At 42.0% G+C, this 15,885-nt stretch overlaps 1 long non-coding RNA gene across 1 annotated transcript; it reads left to right on the top strand.

The window, feature by feature from the left end:
* The first annotated feature begins 344 nt into the window (after window positions 1-344).
* Window positions 345-747, top strand: LOC115357289 (uncharacterized). The gene is made up of 2 exons (XR_003928087.1): window positions 345-473; window positions 559-747. It is a non-coding gene; the product is annotated as an uncharacterized LOC115357289 (long non-coding RNA).
* Window positions 748-15,885: the final 15,138 nt, after the last annotated feature.

Raw genomic sequence — 15,885 nt, forward strand, 5'->3', positions numbered from 1 at the left:
GATGCCATTTCACTTTCTCAAAGTCTAGGCTACTGTGTTATTTAACTTCTAATAAAAAAAAAAAAAAAAAAAATCCGAGACTTTTGATTGCCATGGTCAAGTTTTTTGTGACATTTCTTTCCCTCAGTGGCTTGGATGGCTTGTTTCAGGTCATGTTGCTCAACATAATGTGGAGCATCAACACAGTGTGTGCTGTAATTGATGTTTTTAATACATCAACAGGTTTGACTGCAATAAGAGTAATCATTGCCATGGCCTTCAGTTTATCCCTTATGTTTCCCTGTGTTTTTCCTTTCCGCTGTGTGTCCTGTGCTCCTATTTGTGTGTGTGTGGGCGTGGCACTCAATCACCTCCCTGGTTGCTGATCAGCAGACACACCTGCGGTCCATCAACTCATCTACCCAGCAGTATATCTACCTCGGTTCATCAGTCACTCCCTGCCACATTGTTGACTCTGCCAGTGTGGTATTTAGGTATTTAACGTTTGGCACCTTAGACATGTGTATTCCTCCTTGAGTTTGCCTTGGATTACTCTAACCCTCATTTCCTTTTCTCCAGGATCATTTGCCTGCCTGCCTGCCTGCTACCCTGCTTTGCATTTCTCAGCGTGCTAAGCCACGTCCACAACTCCACTCAACCTGTCTGGTCTGCTGCCATCATCAGCCTTCACCAGCAAAGATTAATCTTCTCGCCCACCTCCAACATCTACAAGCCTGCCAATAAACCTTCTCTATTTTTCAACTCCAAGTTGTGTTTGGGTCATTTCCTGCTGATCGTAACAATCATGTCTACATGGGTTATTTAGTGTGTGTGTGTGCTCATTATGTATTCATGTGTATGTGCATTCTAATTATGGGGAATAATTGAGATCACTAAAAGCCTCCTGCCTTCTGAAGGTCAACAAGCCCAGGCAGAGAGACAAAGAAAAATAGGCTCATCGCTGTGGAGGTCAGTCAATCCCGGATATGGAGCATACTGGGAAATATGACTTCCCCACAAAAACATGTATTTAAAGTTATTTTCTTAATACAATCAAAATTACAGCTTCATTTGGTGTGTGTATGCTGTATGCATGAGTGAGAGAGAGAGAGTGCAACGTAATGCAGTGTGGAGACCTCTGGTTTGGCTTTGTCTTGGATCACATCAAATAAGAATCGTTAACCCCTGACATATGATTGGTTAAAGATGTCTGTCTGTCTGGTTTCTTCCAACAAATTATAGTCCAATAAGAGGCTGTTTGCCTCTCCTCCTCCAACAAGCTAAGTGTCATAGTGTGGTTACCTCACTCTCTGCTCTGATCCTAAACGTAACCCATTACAAATAATTTGGGTTATTATTTAGAAGTGCCATCTGGGAACACTAATTATCCTCTTAGGTTTCCCAACTTCTCTTTAACATATCCCTTCTTAGACCTTCTCCCTCTCAGTCTGTGACATGGTTTTCAGCAGAAGAGTGAATATGAGAAGAGATGCAAGTGGAAGAGTGCTGCAGAAAGAGCAAGAGTGACATTAAAAAAGGAAATAAAGCAATGGAAGACGTGAGCAAATGATAGGATTGAAACTGATCTTTTATCCGTTCCCTTGTTCCTCCAAGCTGCCTATTTGCTGACGGCCACTATATAATTACCTTCCTGAGATCACTACCAATTTGCAGATGATATGCGTGGGCACTTAAACTTCAAACCACTTGGTAAATGGAGAGTACGCACTATGATTTCATATATTACAACCTGCTTCATCAAAAGGCATCCTTTCAATTTTGTCAGACATGGAAAATGAAGATACTGTTTTGAAAATAGCCATCTATTCTCAAGCATCTGTTTTGTGCTGCTCATGATGCACAAAATACCACAGAGTGCACGCACACACCCATACACACACACACACTCACCCAATTAGCGCATGCCTGTATACATCTCTGTCCCAGAGAATGGCCCGGAGACAGTTGACTGAATTGTGATTGCAGCACAACCCATTCATCAGAAGTTAATTATGAAACAAATAATAAGCAGTAATGATTTAGACAAACAATTTTTGAGATGTAAGAAGATAATGTCAGAGGTGCCAAACTGTCAGCCACCATAATCAACACACTGACTGATTAAATTTACTGACCTTCAGAGTGTCAGAACATGATGTAGGCATGAATGCTGATTGGAAAAGGACTTTCCTGTCTACCGTTAGATACAAATGCAGCTCTACTTTTTCAAGTAAAAGTAGTTTATTTAGTAAACTGGATGAGTCTTGAATGCATTTGAAGAACAGATTTTGGGACATGTAACAGTCAATGTATGACTGTCTCATAAAAATTAGATTCCCATACATTCCCATGTATAGTATTGCAGACTATGTTTGTTTCTGGTGTACCTTTCTTTTGGGCTTTTATAGCATGGCAGTGTCACATGGTAGGATTAGGCACCAAAACCACTTGGTTTAGGTTAGGAAAAGGTTACATTTATGCATAAAAACGATTTGGTTATGGTAATGTAACATACATTACATAACTTAAAAGTATCACTACAACTATTATAGGACTTGAACTCATGTCTTCTGGGGGCAAGTCGGTTCCTTGACCCATCGGCCAGCCCACCTGCCTCCTAATGTGGACTTTAGACAAAGGGATTACAAATATTTTTGTGATAGGTCACAAACAAATTTAATCCATGTCAATTTATGTTTCCCTAAAAACGTAATTGACAATGTAGCTGTATGATAACATCATTTTTAGGAGACACGGTTGAGCCTTCTGTATGATTTGTTTCGTTGTGGCAGCAAATTAAACGCTGCTTGAGAAATACATCTCAGGGTTGCTCAGGGGAATGCCTTTCAGTTTTTACATGCAAAGAAAAACAGGAGAAAAAAAACTTGAAAGAGTCATGGATATCATAAGACAAGGTAATTAGTCATAACCTGGCACAGCCATACTCTGAATTTGTTACCGTTGTTCATTACCTGAAACACAGCCTGGGCACTGATGCATTCAATCCATTTGAAAAAGAGGTGGCAGCAAAAATACCTAGCAGGTGATTGGATCAGCCATTTGTCAGTCAAACAAATGTCACAGGGCACAACACAACAGCAACTGGTATGACAAAAGTGAGCAAGCATATCAGCAGGCATAGTAGTAGCTTGTTATCACATGATACCGTTTTTGTGAGGAAAATCTCCACTGATGTCCAATATTGTTTCTTTCATCCACTTCAGTGCACTGTACTGTCTCATTTCATCATCACCTAGCCACACCTGTAATTCCTCAAAGGGCACTGATTGGTCCAACTGTCTTTTGGTTTCCAGTCAAAGTCTACAGATGGACAGTGGCCAGATGGTTTGGTGACTCAAACCAAAATGAACCTTCAAGATCATCCGGTTGTGCCAGGTCAAATTTGCCATGCTATAATGTCAGATGTACAGTCCCAGTAGAAATTGTGAAGTGTGGTTGACATAAAAGGTGCCACTAAAGGTCAACTGTGCACCACTGCAGGAATGTCAGCACAAAGTCTGGGATAATGCAAAATCCAAGGAGTTTTATGGGTGTGTGATGGGCTATAACTTTTCTGGTATTAGATGATTGTAAAAGTTCATCCACTATATGTGATTTATCACACCACAAGATAGTACCAGGAGCAGCAACAAGTTTGAATGTAAACTTTCCACAACTTTCCTCCTCCATCCTCTCCATCCTTTCAAAATTATACATGGTACGGAGGCCAGCCTAGGACAAACTGATAAGCTCTGTGCCTGTTGGCTCAAGTTTAGCAAACAAAAACAAACAAACAAAGCAAGGTGTGTTTTGTTATGTTTCTTGTTCACATGTTCTCTTTCTGACTTTATGGTATAATGCCACCATTTCTCAGGAATGGGAGGAGGAGAATGCCTGTTTAAAAGAGTGAGGGAACCAGTAGGAGCAGCTTGATTCTTGTCCAGATTTTGGCAACAAACTTCAGAGATGAGGACAACAGGGCTGAAACCATGGCTGGGGCAAGTATTGATTTATATCACTGAATTTGAAAAAGTCTCCATAAAGCATACATTAATTTCAGGATTGTTAGGAGGCTCTGAAGCGCATATAGTGCAGGTTTCAGTGGAATAAATCTGCTGAGTGGAGGCTTTCTGGAGGATGCCAGCCTGCCTGATTGGAGCACTTTAAGTAATATTTTAGGGAGGGGTGCCAGTCAACAAGTTCTGCTGTGATGGATTTGCTGGAGCTATTCTGAAAATTCCTGTGAAAATGAAATAAGCAGCAAACCATAAAAGCAAATTCCAACTTTTGACAGTGCCTTCATTTAAAAGATGAAACAATATGGAAAACAAATCCCGCAATTTTGTCATTGTAATCTGTTAGTTCTGCCCTCCCTCATTTCTCTCCTTCCTACTGCTGATCTTTCTCTTTCCTTCCAATCTGTGATTATAATACAGTCCAAGGCATGGGAGTGCAAATTAAACAGCTCTGTGTGAAGTGTCCAGCAGTTCATCTGTGTGAGTTACTGTCTGACAGTTTTACGGTCCGCACTGTGCCCAGGAGGAGGGACCAGCAGTAACATCAGTGTTATGAAGCTAAGAGGAAATTGCTCAGACAAAAAAAAAAAAAAAAAAAAAAGGCCTTGGTTTTTAAGCGTGGATGGGGGAAAACAGTTGCATACCGCTTCAGAATGTAGGTAACAAGCAGTGATGTAGTCAAGGTGTCTGCTGTCTCAAAGCCTGAGACAACAAGCGGCTTGCCCTTTCACTTTGTCCCCTTTTGTCTGGTTTAGAACTAAATGGATCAGGGAGAGAGGAACACCAGAGGATCAATGTAATGTCTGGGAGAGAGGAGGAGGAGGAGGGAAGGAGAGGGGGATGAAAGTGATAATAGGAAGAAGCCTATAACACACGCACGCACGCGCGCGCACACACACACACACACACACACACACACACACACACACACACACACACAGTAATTTCTCTCACAACACAATCTCAGCATGCTTCACTGCTAGAGTTGGTGTTGTATTCAGTCACACACGCACTGACATGTAGACATACCTGCAGCCCTCACCACCACCATCACCACCACCACCCCCCGCCCAACACACACACACACACATTGGCACTCAGGAGGGAGGGTTTCAGTCTTGATTTGAGGTATTCTGTCAGTCTCTCAGTAGTGATTTTTATTCCCGTTTTATGCTGCCAAGAAAACAACAACAGCTTTTTCCGCCATCCCTTTTATTTTCTCAAACAAACAGCTGTCTCTTTGCCTCTCTCTCTCTCCCTCTCAAACATACACACACACATGCACACGCACACAAAACCTTCACACAAACACTGATGAATTCACTTGGTTGAATTATTGCATCTGTCAATCAAATCCCCTATTATTCAAGTGATTTGTGCATCTTGTCACTTGAGGGTTTGTTTTGTGTGGGTGGAAGAGGCAGTGATGTTACCATTTCTTCACTGTCCTCACTGTTTATTCCTGATTTCCCATAACCCCAACCCTTCCCATGTCTCTTTCTTCTAACCCTCTTCCACAGAGTATATGTTTCTTTCTTTAGCTTGCACCCCAATGACTTGGGAATGTTTACCTGTCTGCCCGGTGTGAGCAGGTCATGTATATATATGAGCTCTGATGTATCTGGATGTCTCTTCGCCAGTCACACTGTCACTGCAGCCCAATTCTCCACGCCTTTGCTTTTCTGCTTGGTGACACAAGCGACAGCCCCGTAAGACCTTCCATGTCAGAGCTGTTGCTATCTCTGCAGATGGGAACATCGCTGGGCTCTTTTATTTTCAAAAGAACAGGCCACACTGGTGCCAGGCTGCCCTTGGATCCTGTTGATAACATGACTGACAGTCACGCACTCTTTCTCTCTGTCTCTCTCACTCTCTTTCTCTCTCTCTCTCTCTCCCTCTCTCTCTCTCTCTCTCTCACACACACACACACACATACACACACATCACTGCTGCTGTTCTTCAGAGGGAAACAAGCGAGGTGAACAGAGTACAGAACGATTTAAGAAGACCATAATCTTTTTGTAGACAGGCAGAGCAACAGTGAATGAAAAGACAGCTCTGAGAGTAACAAAGTGACCTTGCCCACTGATCCACAAAGCAGGACCACCCACAGAAATAGATGAATGTCATCAGCATACGAGTGTGTGTGTGTGTGCACATCTGTGTGTGTGACACGGCTTCAGAGCATGTCCATGTTTTTAAAGGACTCATCCACTCCCTCTGCTGGGCTTATTTTCACATGTTGTGACCATGTGGCTTTTCCCTGGTGGAGAGGCTGCATCTGTTTATTTACACTGACGTGCAGCTGGATTGGGTGAGGAGCAGCGGTATCTGATACTCGGAGAGCAGAGGAGTGGAGACGTGGGCAGAGAGTTTAGACAACACAGCTTTGGGGAAGGTGGTGGGGGAGCCGGGCTGGCTAGTTTGGGTCAGGACACAAAACAAAAAGAGCCGTATCACAGGGCTCCAGCTGAGCAAGGCCTGTTTCAGTCAATGCCACTGGCACTGTTAGGACAGCGGTCTACTATTCTAGCCCTGGGCCATTAGCATTGAGATTACAGGCATCCAACAAAACCTCCAACCCATACAACCACATAATATGTTCCAACCCTCCAATATGACCAACAGGGAGCATTTCTTAAATTAGTAGGGCATATGACCCACAGGAGCGCCTCAAACATGACCCAAAGGACCATTTCCTGAGCAAGATAGCCAGCGAATTAGCAGGCTAATGTTCCCAAACAAAGGTAAGCATGCTAGTTATCAAGCTAGTCTGCAAATCATTAAAATACTTTGTTAAGGTTAGAAAAAGTTTATTGTTGAAGTTAAGGAAAGGAATGGTTAAGATTTGATAAAGGCCAGGGTTAAGTTCATGAGCATCTCTCAAAATATAACCTTGCAGTGTGCGGCCCTGTCATTGGTAAAGCAATGTTCAGAGCAGGGTCCTAAATTCTCTAAATTTTATAAAGATTTTGTCGACTAAACCTAGACTAAAACTAAAAATAAATCAGATGACTAAAATGTGACTAAAGCTGATTTATTTTAATCATAAGACTAAGGCTAAATCAAAATCACCTGCCAAAATTGACACTGCACCCCACCAGCCTTCTTGTGTGGACTTTCTGCTCCCTTAATACTAGACCAACTTGAAAATGTAACTAAAGGTTGTAATAAGCTGCTGTACAAAAGGAGCCATGGGGTCGTTTCTTGCCAGAGGACATGCTCCGGGCATCTTGTGAAGGCAAACCTGCGAGTCAGACGGCAGTGTTTAGAGAGTGATTCTGTTTGGCTCCTGCAATTTCATGGTCATACAGTGTCTGTCGTGGAAATGTAATCAGGGTTATGTACGTCCTCTAGGGCTCTTAGTGAAGGATGTTGTCATTCTGCAGAGAGCAGAGTTAACTGGTTCTGCCTGAGATAGCCTGATCATTTACATTGACACTGATGATGGCATTAGCCAGCTGCCAGGAAGCCTGTCGGACATGTTTCACCAGGCAAAGCTGTACACGTTGTGCAGAGGGGTTTTTTTTTCTGTGGCTTGAATCCCAACTCCTTCTTATTGCTGTGTTTATCTTTAATGTTCGTTTATTCTGTGATTTAAAGGTTAGGAATCAATGAAAGTATCACAGAATTCCTTGGGATTTATATTAGCACGGCCGGTAGATTTAAGAACTGAAATGAAAGCAGATGTGTCATTTGCAAAATGTCAACAGAAACTGGCGATGCTCATCACTGCTTGAGGCATCTCCAACCATCTATTAAATCAAGACAAGGCAATTTTTCTATTTACCTGACATAGACAAGCAAGGGATATGGTAATTGTTTTGATTTGAGTGATGAACATGGTCCCAGTGATAATCATTAAGTACTGTAGTCTGATAATATGTTGATGACAACTGTTGGATGCAAAACACTGCATTTTTGATCGAGTACATTTTTCAGTTAAACAAAACAAAACAAACAAACAAACAAAAAAGCTGACAACAACAAAAAACGTCACACCTGTACACCACCTCCAAAGCAAATAGTTTTTCATAAACAGACAAGTCCCAGAACCTGATGATTGCATCGTTTTTTGAATCGTAAGCCTGTTTTAGGCTGCTATTTGCTGCACAGCATCTGTGTCAAGTGGTAGCTTGTCACAGAGCAAACAAGCACACATAAGGACCAAAATCCCATGGCAGAAACTTTATTTACCATCTTTCACCGAACACGCTTTATATAAATGCGGATATGCTGCTCAAAGACACACTCTCAAACACCAATTATTTAAACAGCACCCTGGGTGTAGTTATGAGGTCAGTGCTGTAGTATGACTGATATACATAAATGATGTGATGTATATTATCCTGTTCATTCCTTTGATACAATTTCAGTTCCAGGTTTGAAGCGGCGCAAACAAAGCAGAGCAGCGCTTGACAAGTAGAGAGCGAGGAGGGCTGGGGGGTCAGAGACAGACGACAGGAGAGATAGTCATTCAGGCAGCTTTGGAAACAGATGAGAGAGATAGTTCTGATTAGTGTCTTTTCATATCTCCGAGAAGGCAGTGAGAGTTTGTCAGAGGGAAAGTAGGGAAGCAACCAGGTGGGTGGACGGAGAACGCTTTGTCTCCTTTGTCTCATGCCACACCGAATGAAATGGCAGCAGAAGCAGAAGAGCTACAGTAAGTGGGTGGGTGAGTGGATGAACAGGTAAATGAGTGAACCAGAGAATGAGTAATAATCCAATTACCAATAATAATACTGTACTTTTCTATGGTCAGTAAAGCATCGGTGAACTGAGATAAATAAAGAAATGAAGTGGTGAGTGAGTGCGTGATGGTGAGAGTACAGGGACTTAATTTGCAGAAACAGAAGGGCCGACACAATTACAGTCCAGGTTGCATCAGAAATGTTCTTATCTCCTGTTAGTCCACAGCCCATAACAGCTTGGCCAATTACTATTAATCTTTGATTTTGCTTTTTCAGCTAGCCAGTCAACTCACATGCGTCTCTAACAGAGAATCAAACCCAACTTGTCAGTGCATCCTTTCAGTCATTCAGGCGTCTATATTTTTCCTATGCATAAGGCAGCAATTAGTAGAAATAAAATAAGCTTCTAGAGATGTTCTCTATAGAGAGCAAGAATGGTGAGCAATAAACTAAACAGAGCATACAAACCACATACCATAATTTCAATAACCCAAATGATTATGTAACTATTTGCTTTTTTTAAACAAACTGTTTCTTTGCTTAAAGTAATATTGTAACAGTAGTAAAAGGTCTGAGCAACACCACACATTCTGTAATATAGCATCACAGTATTCAGGTGAGCAATTTCATTTTGTTTCATTTAGAGGTAGTAGTTTATAAAAATGTATGTTGTAGATATTCACAGGCATGATCCGTCATTCATTTATGACAGGTACAACTCCCATAAGTTATTTGTGGGAATTACTATGATATAGAAACCATAGAAACAATATTCTGTAGGCTATTATTATAGTGGGTATCTGCCACGTAATGGTGTGAACCCTTTAAGACAAGGGACCCTGTTGTTATGACAGTCAGCAAATAATTTTCATTACCCTCGTGTAATCTTCTTTTGGTATTGTCACACACTTCCCCGACACTGCAATTTCTTTTTTTTTTTAATTGCAAACACTATGACCTTTGAGAAAGGATTCGTGTGTGGGAGTTTTATTTTAAAGAGATGACTCATACACATAAAAAAATGGATGAAATGAATAACTATGAGCATGAAACTGACTGTGCAGTCCCATATCCATTCCCAGATAGGAGGGGGTTGGATTTAAAAATAATGATTTGTCATGGCTCAGCGGCACAGTGTAATTCATCATAAGTCTGTCAGCTTCAAAGGGATTGATAAGTCTGAGGTTTATCATGGCGAGTCCAAAAAGCAGTTGGAAAAATACAGTTGGATCTCAAATGATAATCAAATCTGAAGGATCAGATTCATACAGGGTCAGACTCAGAGTAAGGGTTAGTTTGTTAACTTCATAATTCACTTTTCACCTCTGGTTTTGTTAACCATTACTTGACATTGGCATTAAGCCCACAGTATGAGTCAGAGGAGTGGGCATGCATGTTTGCTTTGGTCACTTAACTTGCAACTGGATGTGCTGTGTTAAAACTAATATTTTATGTTAAAGCCCCAGTCAGGAATTGATTTTGCTCATGGATCCCAGCGGTTGTGTGGACATTAGCAACACCAGCGTGAGTTTGTTTATAGCTACATCTGCATAGTTGTAAACTGGAGGGCAGGAGGGCTATTCCATTGTGATGTCAGGATTGGGACAGAATGGGAAAATAAGGCCTCGCGAGGGGACGGGAGAACGCAAATTATAGGTTGAACTTCCACACTGCCAGCATCAAGCTACAGTCAGTGTTACTGTAATCTCTGTCTCCTGGTTGTTTACAGCAAGCTGTGCCTCATAAATTCTAGATCCAGCTGGAAGAGGAAAGGCAAGGCGAGTCTAATAAACTGCCCAGTGAAAGTTAAAGAACAAAAAAAAAAAAAAAAAAATATTGGAGTTGCAATGCAATAAGATTTGAGTATGTTATATTCAGACTGCATGCCTCCTTCTCTGTATCTTTCTCTCTCAGTTCAATTCAATTCAATTCAATTCAGTTCTGCTTTATTGGCATGAACTGTCATGTTGTTGCCAAAGCATTTCACAAGAACAATTGATTCTGTATAATAACATATATATTTTACATAGATTTCATACATTTCAATATTTGTACAATTTAAAACAGTTAATCAGTATCAAATCTCTCTCTCTCTCTCTCTCTCTCTCTCTCTCTCTCTCTCTCTCTCTCTCTCTCTCTCTCTCTCTCTCTCTCTCTCTCTCTCTCTCTCTCTCCTCCTCCTCCTCCTCTCCTTTTCTTTGATTTCATTTCCCTCTTAGACCTGACACTTGTTTGGGTAGAAGTTTTGCCATTCTAAACATGAAATAACCAGGGATGTTAAAGGATTGGGGTATACGGGATGGGATTGGCTATATGGCAACAGTCACAAGACCGTGATGGGATGTGAAGAATATAATGAGGATTGGGAAAGTTAGGGAAACACTCCTGCTTCACTCCTGTGTCATCCTTGAACCAGGACTACATGCTTTGAATTTACTTAGTGGTACAACAGGGAGAATGGAAGCTCCTTGTCACTTTTGAATTAATTGGAGGTTTTCGAGTCACTCGACTGATCGAGTGCCTCTCCAATGTTGATTTGACGTTGAGCTTTATCGTGTTCAACTTTAGATGGTATGCGGCCCTTTTTTGTGGTTTTGTGGTTTCCATTGCTGAAGAACCTAAGTCGGATATTTCTCTCTCCTGCTATTGTCCAGGTGCACTGTGTGTTTGCGAATTGACTCCACCAGCTCATAACCCCACACACCCCCTCCTTCTCCTTGAGATAATCCCGGGGCATACATGGGAGTGTAGGGGGCGTTGTTTTCAAATTCCTAATTGGGGCTTTAAGGGTCTTTTAACCTCAAAGAAATGGACATACAGTACATTTATTCCTTATTAGGCACTCCGGCTGAACTCCCTTTACAACAGTGTCTTTCTCTTATGGGAACATATGGTGCAGCAGGAACCACACTTCCATGCTCATCGAGCATCATCAGTATATCTGAATGGGGGCACAGCCAAGCACTGTCCATAAGGGCAACAGAGAGCATGTCCTACTCTCTATCCCATTAAAGAAGGCTCCATTATCTGCACTCTGAGCTACACACAGACACACATACACACACACACAGAGGCATGAATGCAAACTATAAGCACGTAAAGTAGACCACCTTAAGTAGCTCCCCTCCACGCCACGCCATGCATATTTCATAACAGCCAGCATTAAAAGCCAAAGGAATAAGGAATGCCTGGCTAGGCAGCTGGGTTAACTCTACGCCCTACTTCTTTTCTAGTTCAGCCTCTTTCGTTTTTGTTCCAAAGATGGGTTAGGGGGAATGCTGGACACAGGAAGTGTAATGACAGTGAAAGCAACAGAGTGAGAGGTTGAAAATGAAAAACCACGAGGGTATGACTAAAGATGGAGAGGACAAAAGCAAAAATCTTTCTCAGTAGAAGAGTTGCATGGTTGACTAGTGCCCAGTTTCATGCCTTATGTTTCATGCGTTATTCCCTGGTTCCCCTTCCTTCTGTGGCCCTATCTCATTTTCTCTGCCTCCATGCTATGTTAAATGTGAGGTCAAACACAGAGTCATGTCAATACTGGAGGCTGAGCAACGCCTCCACACACACCCCACCCGCTGAGAGATGGCCTGCTGCCGTGCCTCAAGACCAGGGCGGATCCGGGATTGGCTGTTAGGTAACACACACTGGAGTAAAACCAACAAGAAGAAAACACACATCCATTACTGCCTGTTGCTGATGGCACCTCCAGGGATGGGTGGTCAGTATATCTTTGCGTGTTTGGATGTGTGTGCACTTGTGCATGCAGGCATGCTTGTCTGAGCGTACATGTGCAACTGTGTGTTTTATTGGGTGATTATACACAAGCTACTGTATGGCTTATCTGCACGTTTACTTGTTTGCCTGTGCACACAAGGCAAAGTGTAACTCCTGGGTAAATCAACATGCCCCGTCTGTTACTACGTTCCATTTCACACTGGGTCACACTGGCAGGTTGTAACACTTTGGAGTACTGCAGCTTTCTGTATTTTTCCCCTCTTGCCCTGTTTCACCCCTGGCAGCAGTGAGGGGAACATTCACAGGTCAGGTAAGAGTCAGTCCTGTTCCACTCACCTCAGCTCTTTCTCTCTCTCTGAACCCCCCCACCCCCCCACCCCTCCTTCCTCCTCACCTCAGAGTATAAATCTTTAATTTTGGCTCTTGGTTCATCTTACCAAGATCTTACCAACCAGAAATGTATGCATGTGTGAATGTGTCTCCACCTGCACATGCATGCATGTCCACATACTGTATGTGCCCTTATGCGTGTGTTATGTGTGTGTGCGAGAGCAGAGAGCATGTGTGTGGGATAATTTTAGCTGTGGCTGTGGAACCAAAGAACAGCACTGGATATTTTCGGCAGAGAAGCTGCAAGCTCACTTCAAATATTTTTGGCATCGAGGCATCATCTCCAACAAGGTGACATTAAAGACCCCTTCAATAGGTCCTTGTTTTTATGTATTTATGTATATAGCTTCCAGTCAAGCTAATGATTGCAAACAGTCTTTGGCTATATAATGAGGTATTTAATACAAATACTGTGGGAAAAATGAAAGAATAATGAATGATTAAAAGTAACAGGAGTTAATTTAAAGGGGACTTAAAACATCCTTAGAGCCGATTGTCACTGAAGCTGTACATTTTGTAACGGAATAGCAAACACACACAACACACTTTTGTATACAATTTGTGGTCATGTTGGCTTTGTGTGTAGTTGGTCTTCATTGTGACAAAGAGAAAAAAAAAAAAAAAAAAAAAAAGCCTTGTCCCAGTTTGATAAGGTTCTGCAGATCAGAGAGGCAGCTGGGAGTCTTGGAATACCAGACTCTCCAAGAGAGCTGCAGCCTGGAACCAAGCACCTCCAGATACAAGGCCTTGACTCCAGGTTGGCTCTGGAGGTGTGCGTGTGTGTGTGTGTGTGTGTGTGTGTGTGTGTGTGTGTGTTTGTGTGCGTGTGTGTATGTTGTGTATGTGTTTATGTAGTTGGCATGCTTGGTTGCCATCTGCAAGCCCCAGGGATCCTGGCTGGAGTCTATACACACATACACACAAACAACACAGACACACACACACACACACACACACACACACACACACACACACACAAGCACAAACACACATTCTCTCACAGCTACACACACCATGCTCTGGCTGCTGTGGCTTGTCAGAGGAAGGGTGCCAGCGTGTGTGTAAGAAGTGAACTATAATCACACTCAATGCAAAAGATCAAAATCCTATTTTCAGGAAAAGCAGGCAGCACTGAGCTGAACAAAGCCCTGAGTGCAAACTCCTTTTCGCTATCACACATGCACACACTTACACACAATATGCCTGGACATGTTCTGTTATATTAGGGAATGTGCTTGATATTACCACCACTCTATAGGCAAATGAGCTATACAGCCCAGATCCAAAATGATGTAACATTCACATCTGCGATTCCTTAATGTAGTCAGCTGTGATCAACTGGAAGAAATACATCAAACATGAACTATAAATGACTGGGATGGATGAGCAATGTAAATATGATGTGGTGGTGCTGCCGGGGGATATAACATTTATTACAAACATTTTACTCTGTCAGTTGTAAGCAATCAATGTGAGTATGCTTTGTTGGCAGTGTTATTGTGTGAAAGTTTTGACCTAATTAGCTCCTTAATACTGCAGGGCTATTGATAGTGATTATGAGCTTAATGAACAAAGTGATTAGTCTAAGTGAACATCAGCTCAGAGATGATGAAGATGACGCCACAACACGACAGTCAATCAGCGCTATGTCCATACGGCGTGTGTATTTTTATCTACAGGAGTTGGTACACTGCTGCGACACATATTGGGAATCAGAACGTCACACAATGATAAATCCTGCAGCAGGAAAAATCCAACATCCAGCCAAGTGTCTTACCCCTCTCAGCTCCTGGTTTGTAAGACTGTTTGTTTGTTTGTTGGTCTGCCCAGATGCAAAGTGAAAGACAAGTTATAGATCATATTTGTTGAATACACTGAAGCTGATTAGAGGCAACGAGTTGAAGGCCCAAAGCTGCTTTTGCTAATCCTGAGATTAGCAAAATAATAAGAGGCCTGTCTTCCTGCTCACACTTGCGCAGAGACAAACGGTGGTTTTGGCTCAGTCTTGAAAGCAGAGCTGGTATCTCCACTGTTTCAGAGCGGCCCCCTGGCCACAGCAGTGACAGGCCCAACTGGGAGAGCCGCAGCAGGCCAGTAAGGCTTACTGCCAGACCAGTGTTACCAGTGTCTTGTGCCTAGGACCCTGCTAGCTCTCTACATGCTATGGCACATGTGCTGGGAAGTGTGGCCCAGTGTTGGGTTGAAGATTAACCTACTGGCACAGTTTGAAATTCTAGGCCTTTTCTGTCCCACACCACAGCAGATACTGTAGATCAAGCCCTCACTCTGCCGCCATTCACATCAACCCAGACTGGTGCAACTGTGTCAACAAAAAAGTACATGCACATAGTGTTTTAGTGTTGTAGTCGAATCACTAGAGGTCGAGGTTGAGGTTGGGGCTGAGTCGAGTAGCTTGAGTCCTGGACCCAAGTACTACAAGTCTACACTGTACATACAGACACGTGAACATACACACACAAAAACTTGGATAGGAAACAGTTAAAGACATTGTTTGAACAAGGAAGTATGGAGTTTCAGATTGAAAGCCACATAACTATCTGATTCAAGATTCAAGAGGTTTATTTGTCACATGCATGATTGTACATGTACAGCAGCAGTGAAATGGGATTGCAACTACTCCAGCAACTGTGCAAGTAAAATAGAAAAAGTAATAAATATATATGACTTCTATTTACAAGAGAGGAAAGAAGTTAAAAAATAAACATAAAATATAATAATAATAAATAAGAAATTAATGGCATATCACAGGATCTATATGTACATAGTAAAAATATACAGTTCGAGTAGTGACAAGTAATAACAGTCGCAGTGTGCAGGGGACTGTGTGCAATTATCAGACAACAGGTAGCATTATCTAGTGTCAATAATGAGTTTGACATGTCTCATTTGTTGTTACTGTTGATGTTTTTTTTTTGTCCTTTTAGATTAACATTATTTGATTCAGTGTTATGTAGTTTTTTCTTTTTCTTTATTTTATTATTTAGTTTAAAAAAGGAATCTTTTTTTGGATATGTGTTACTTTTCACTTTTTTGTGTAGGCTGTAATATTA

Source organism: Myripristis murdjan, chromosome 3, assembly GCF_902150065.1.
Source record: "Myripristis murdjan chromosome 3, fMyrMur1.1, whole genome shotgun sequence".
Taxonomy (NCBI): Eukaryota; Metazoa; Chordata; class Actinopteri; order Holocentriformes; family Holocentridae; genus Myripristis; species Myripristis murdjan.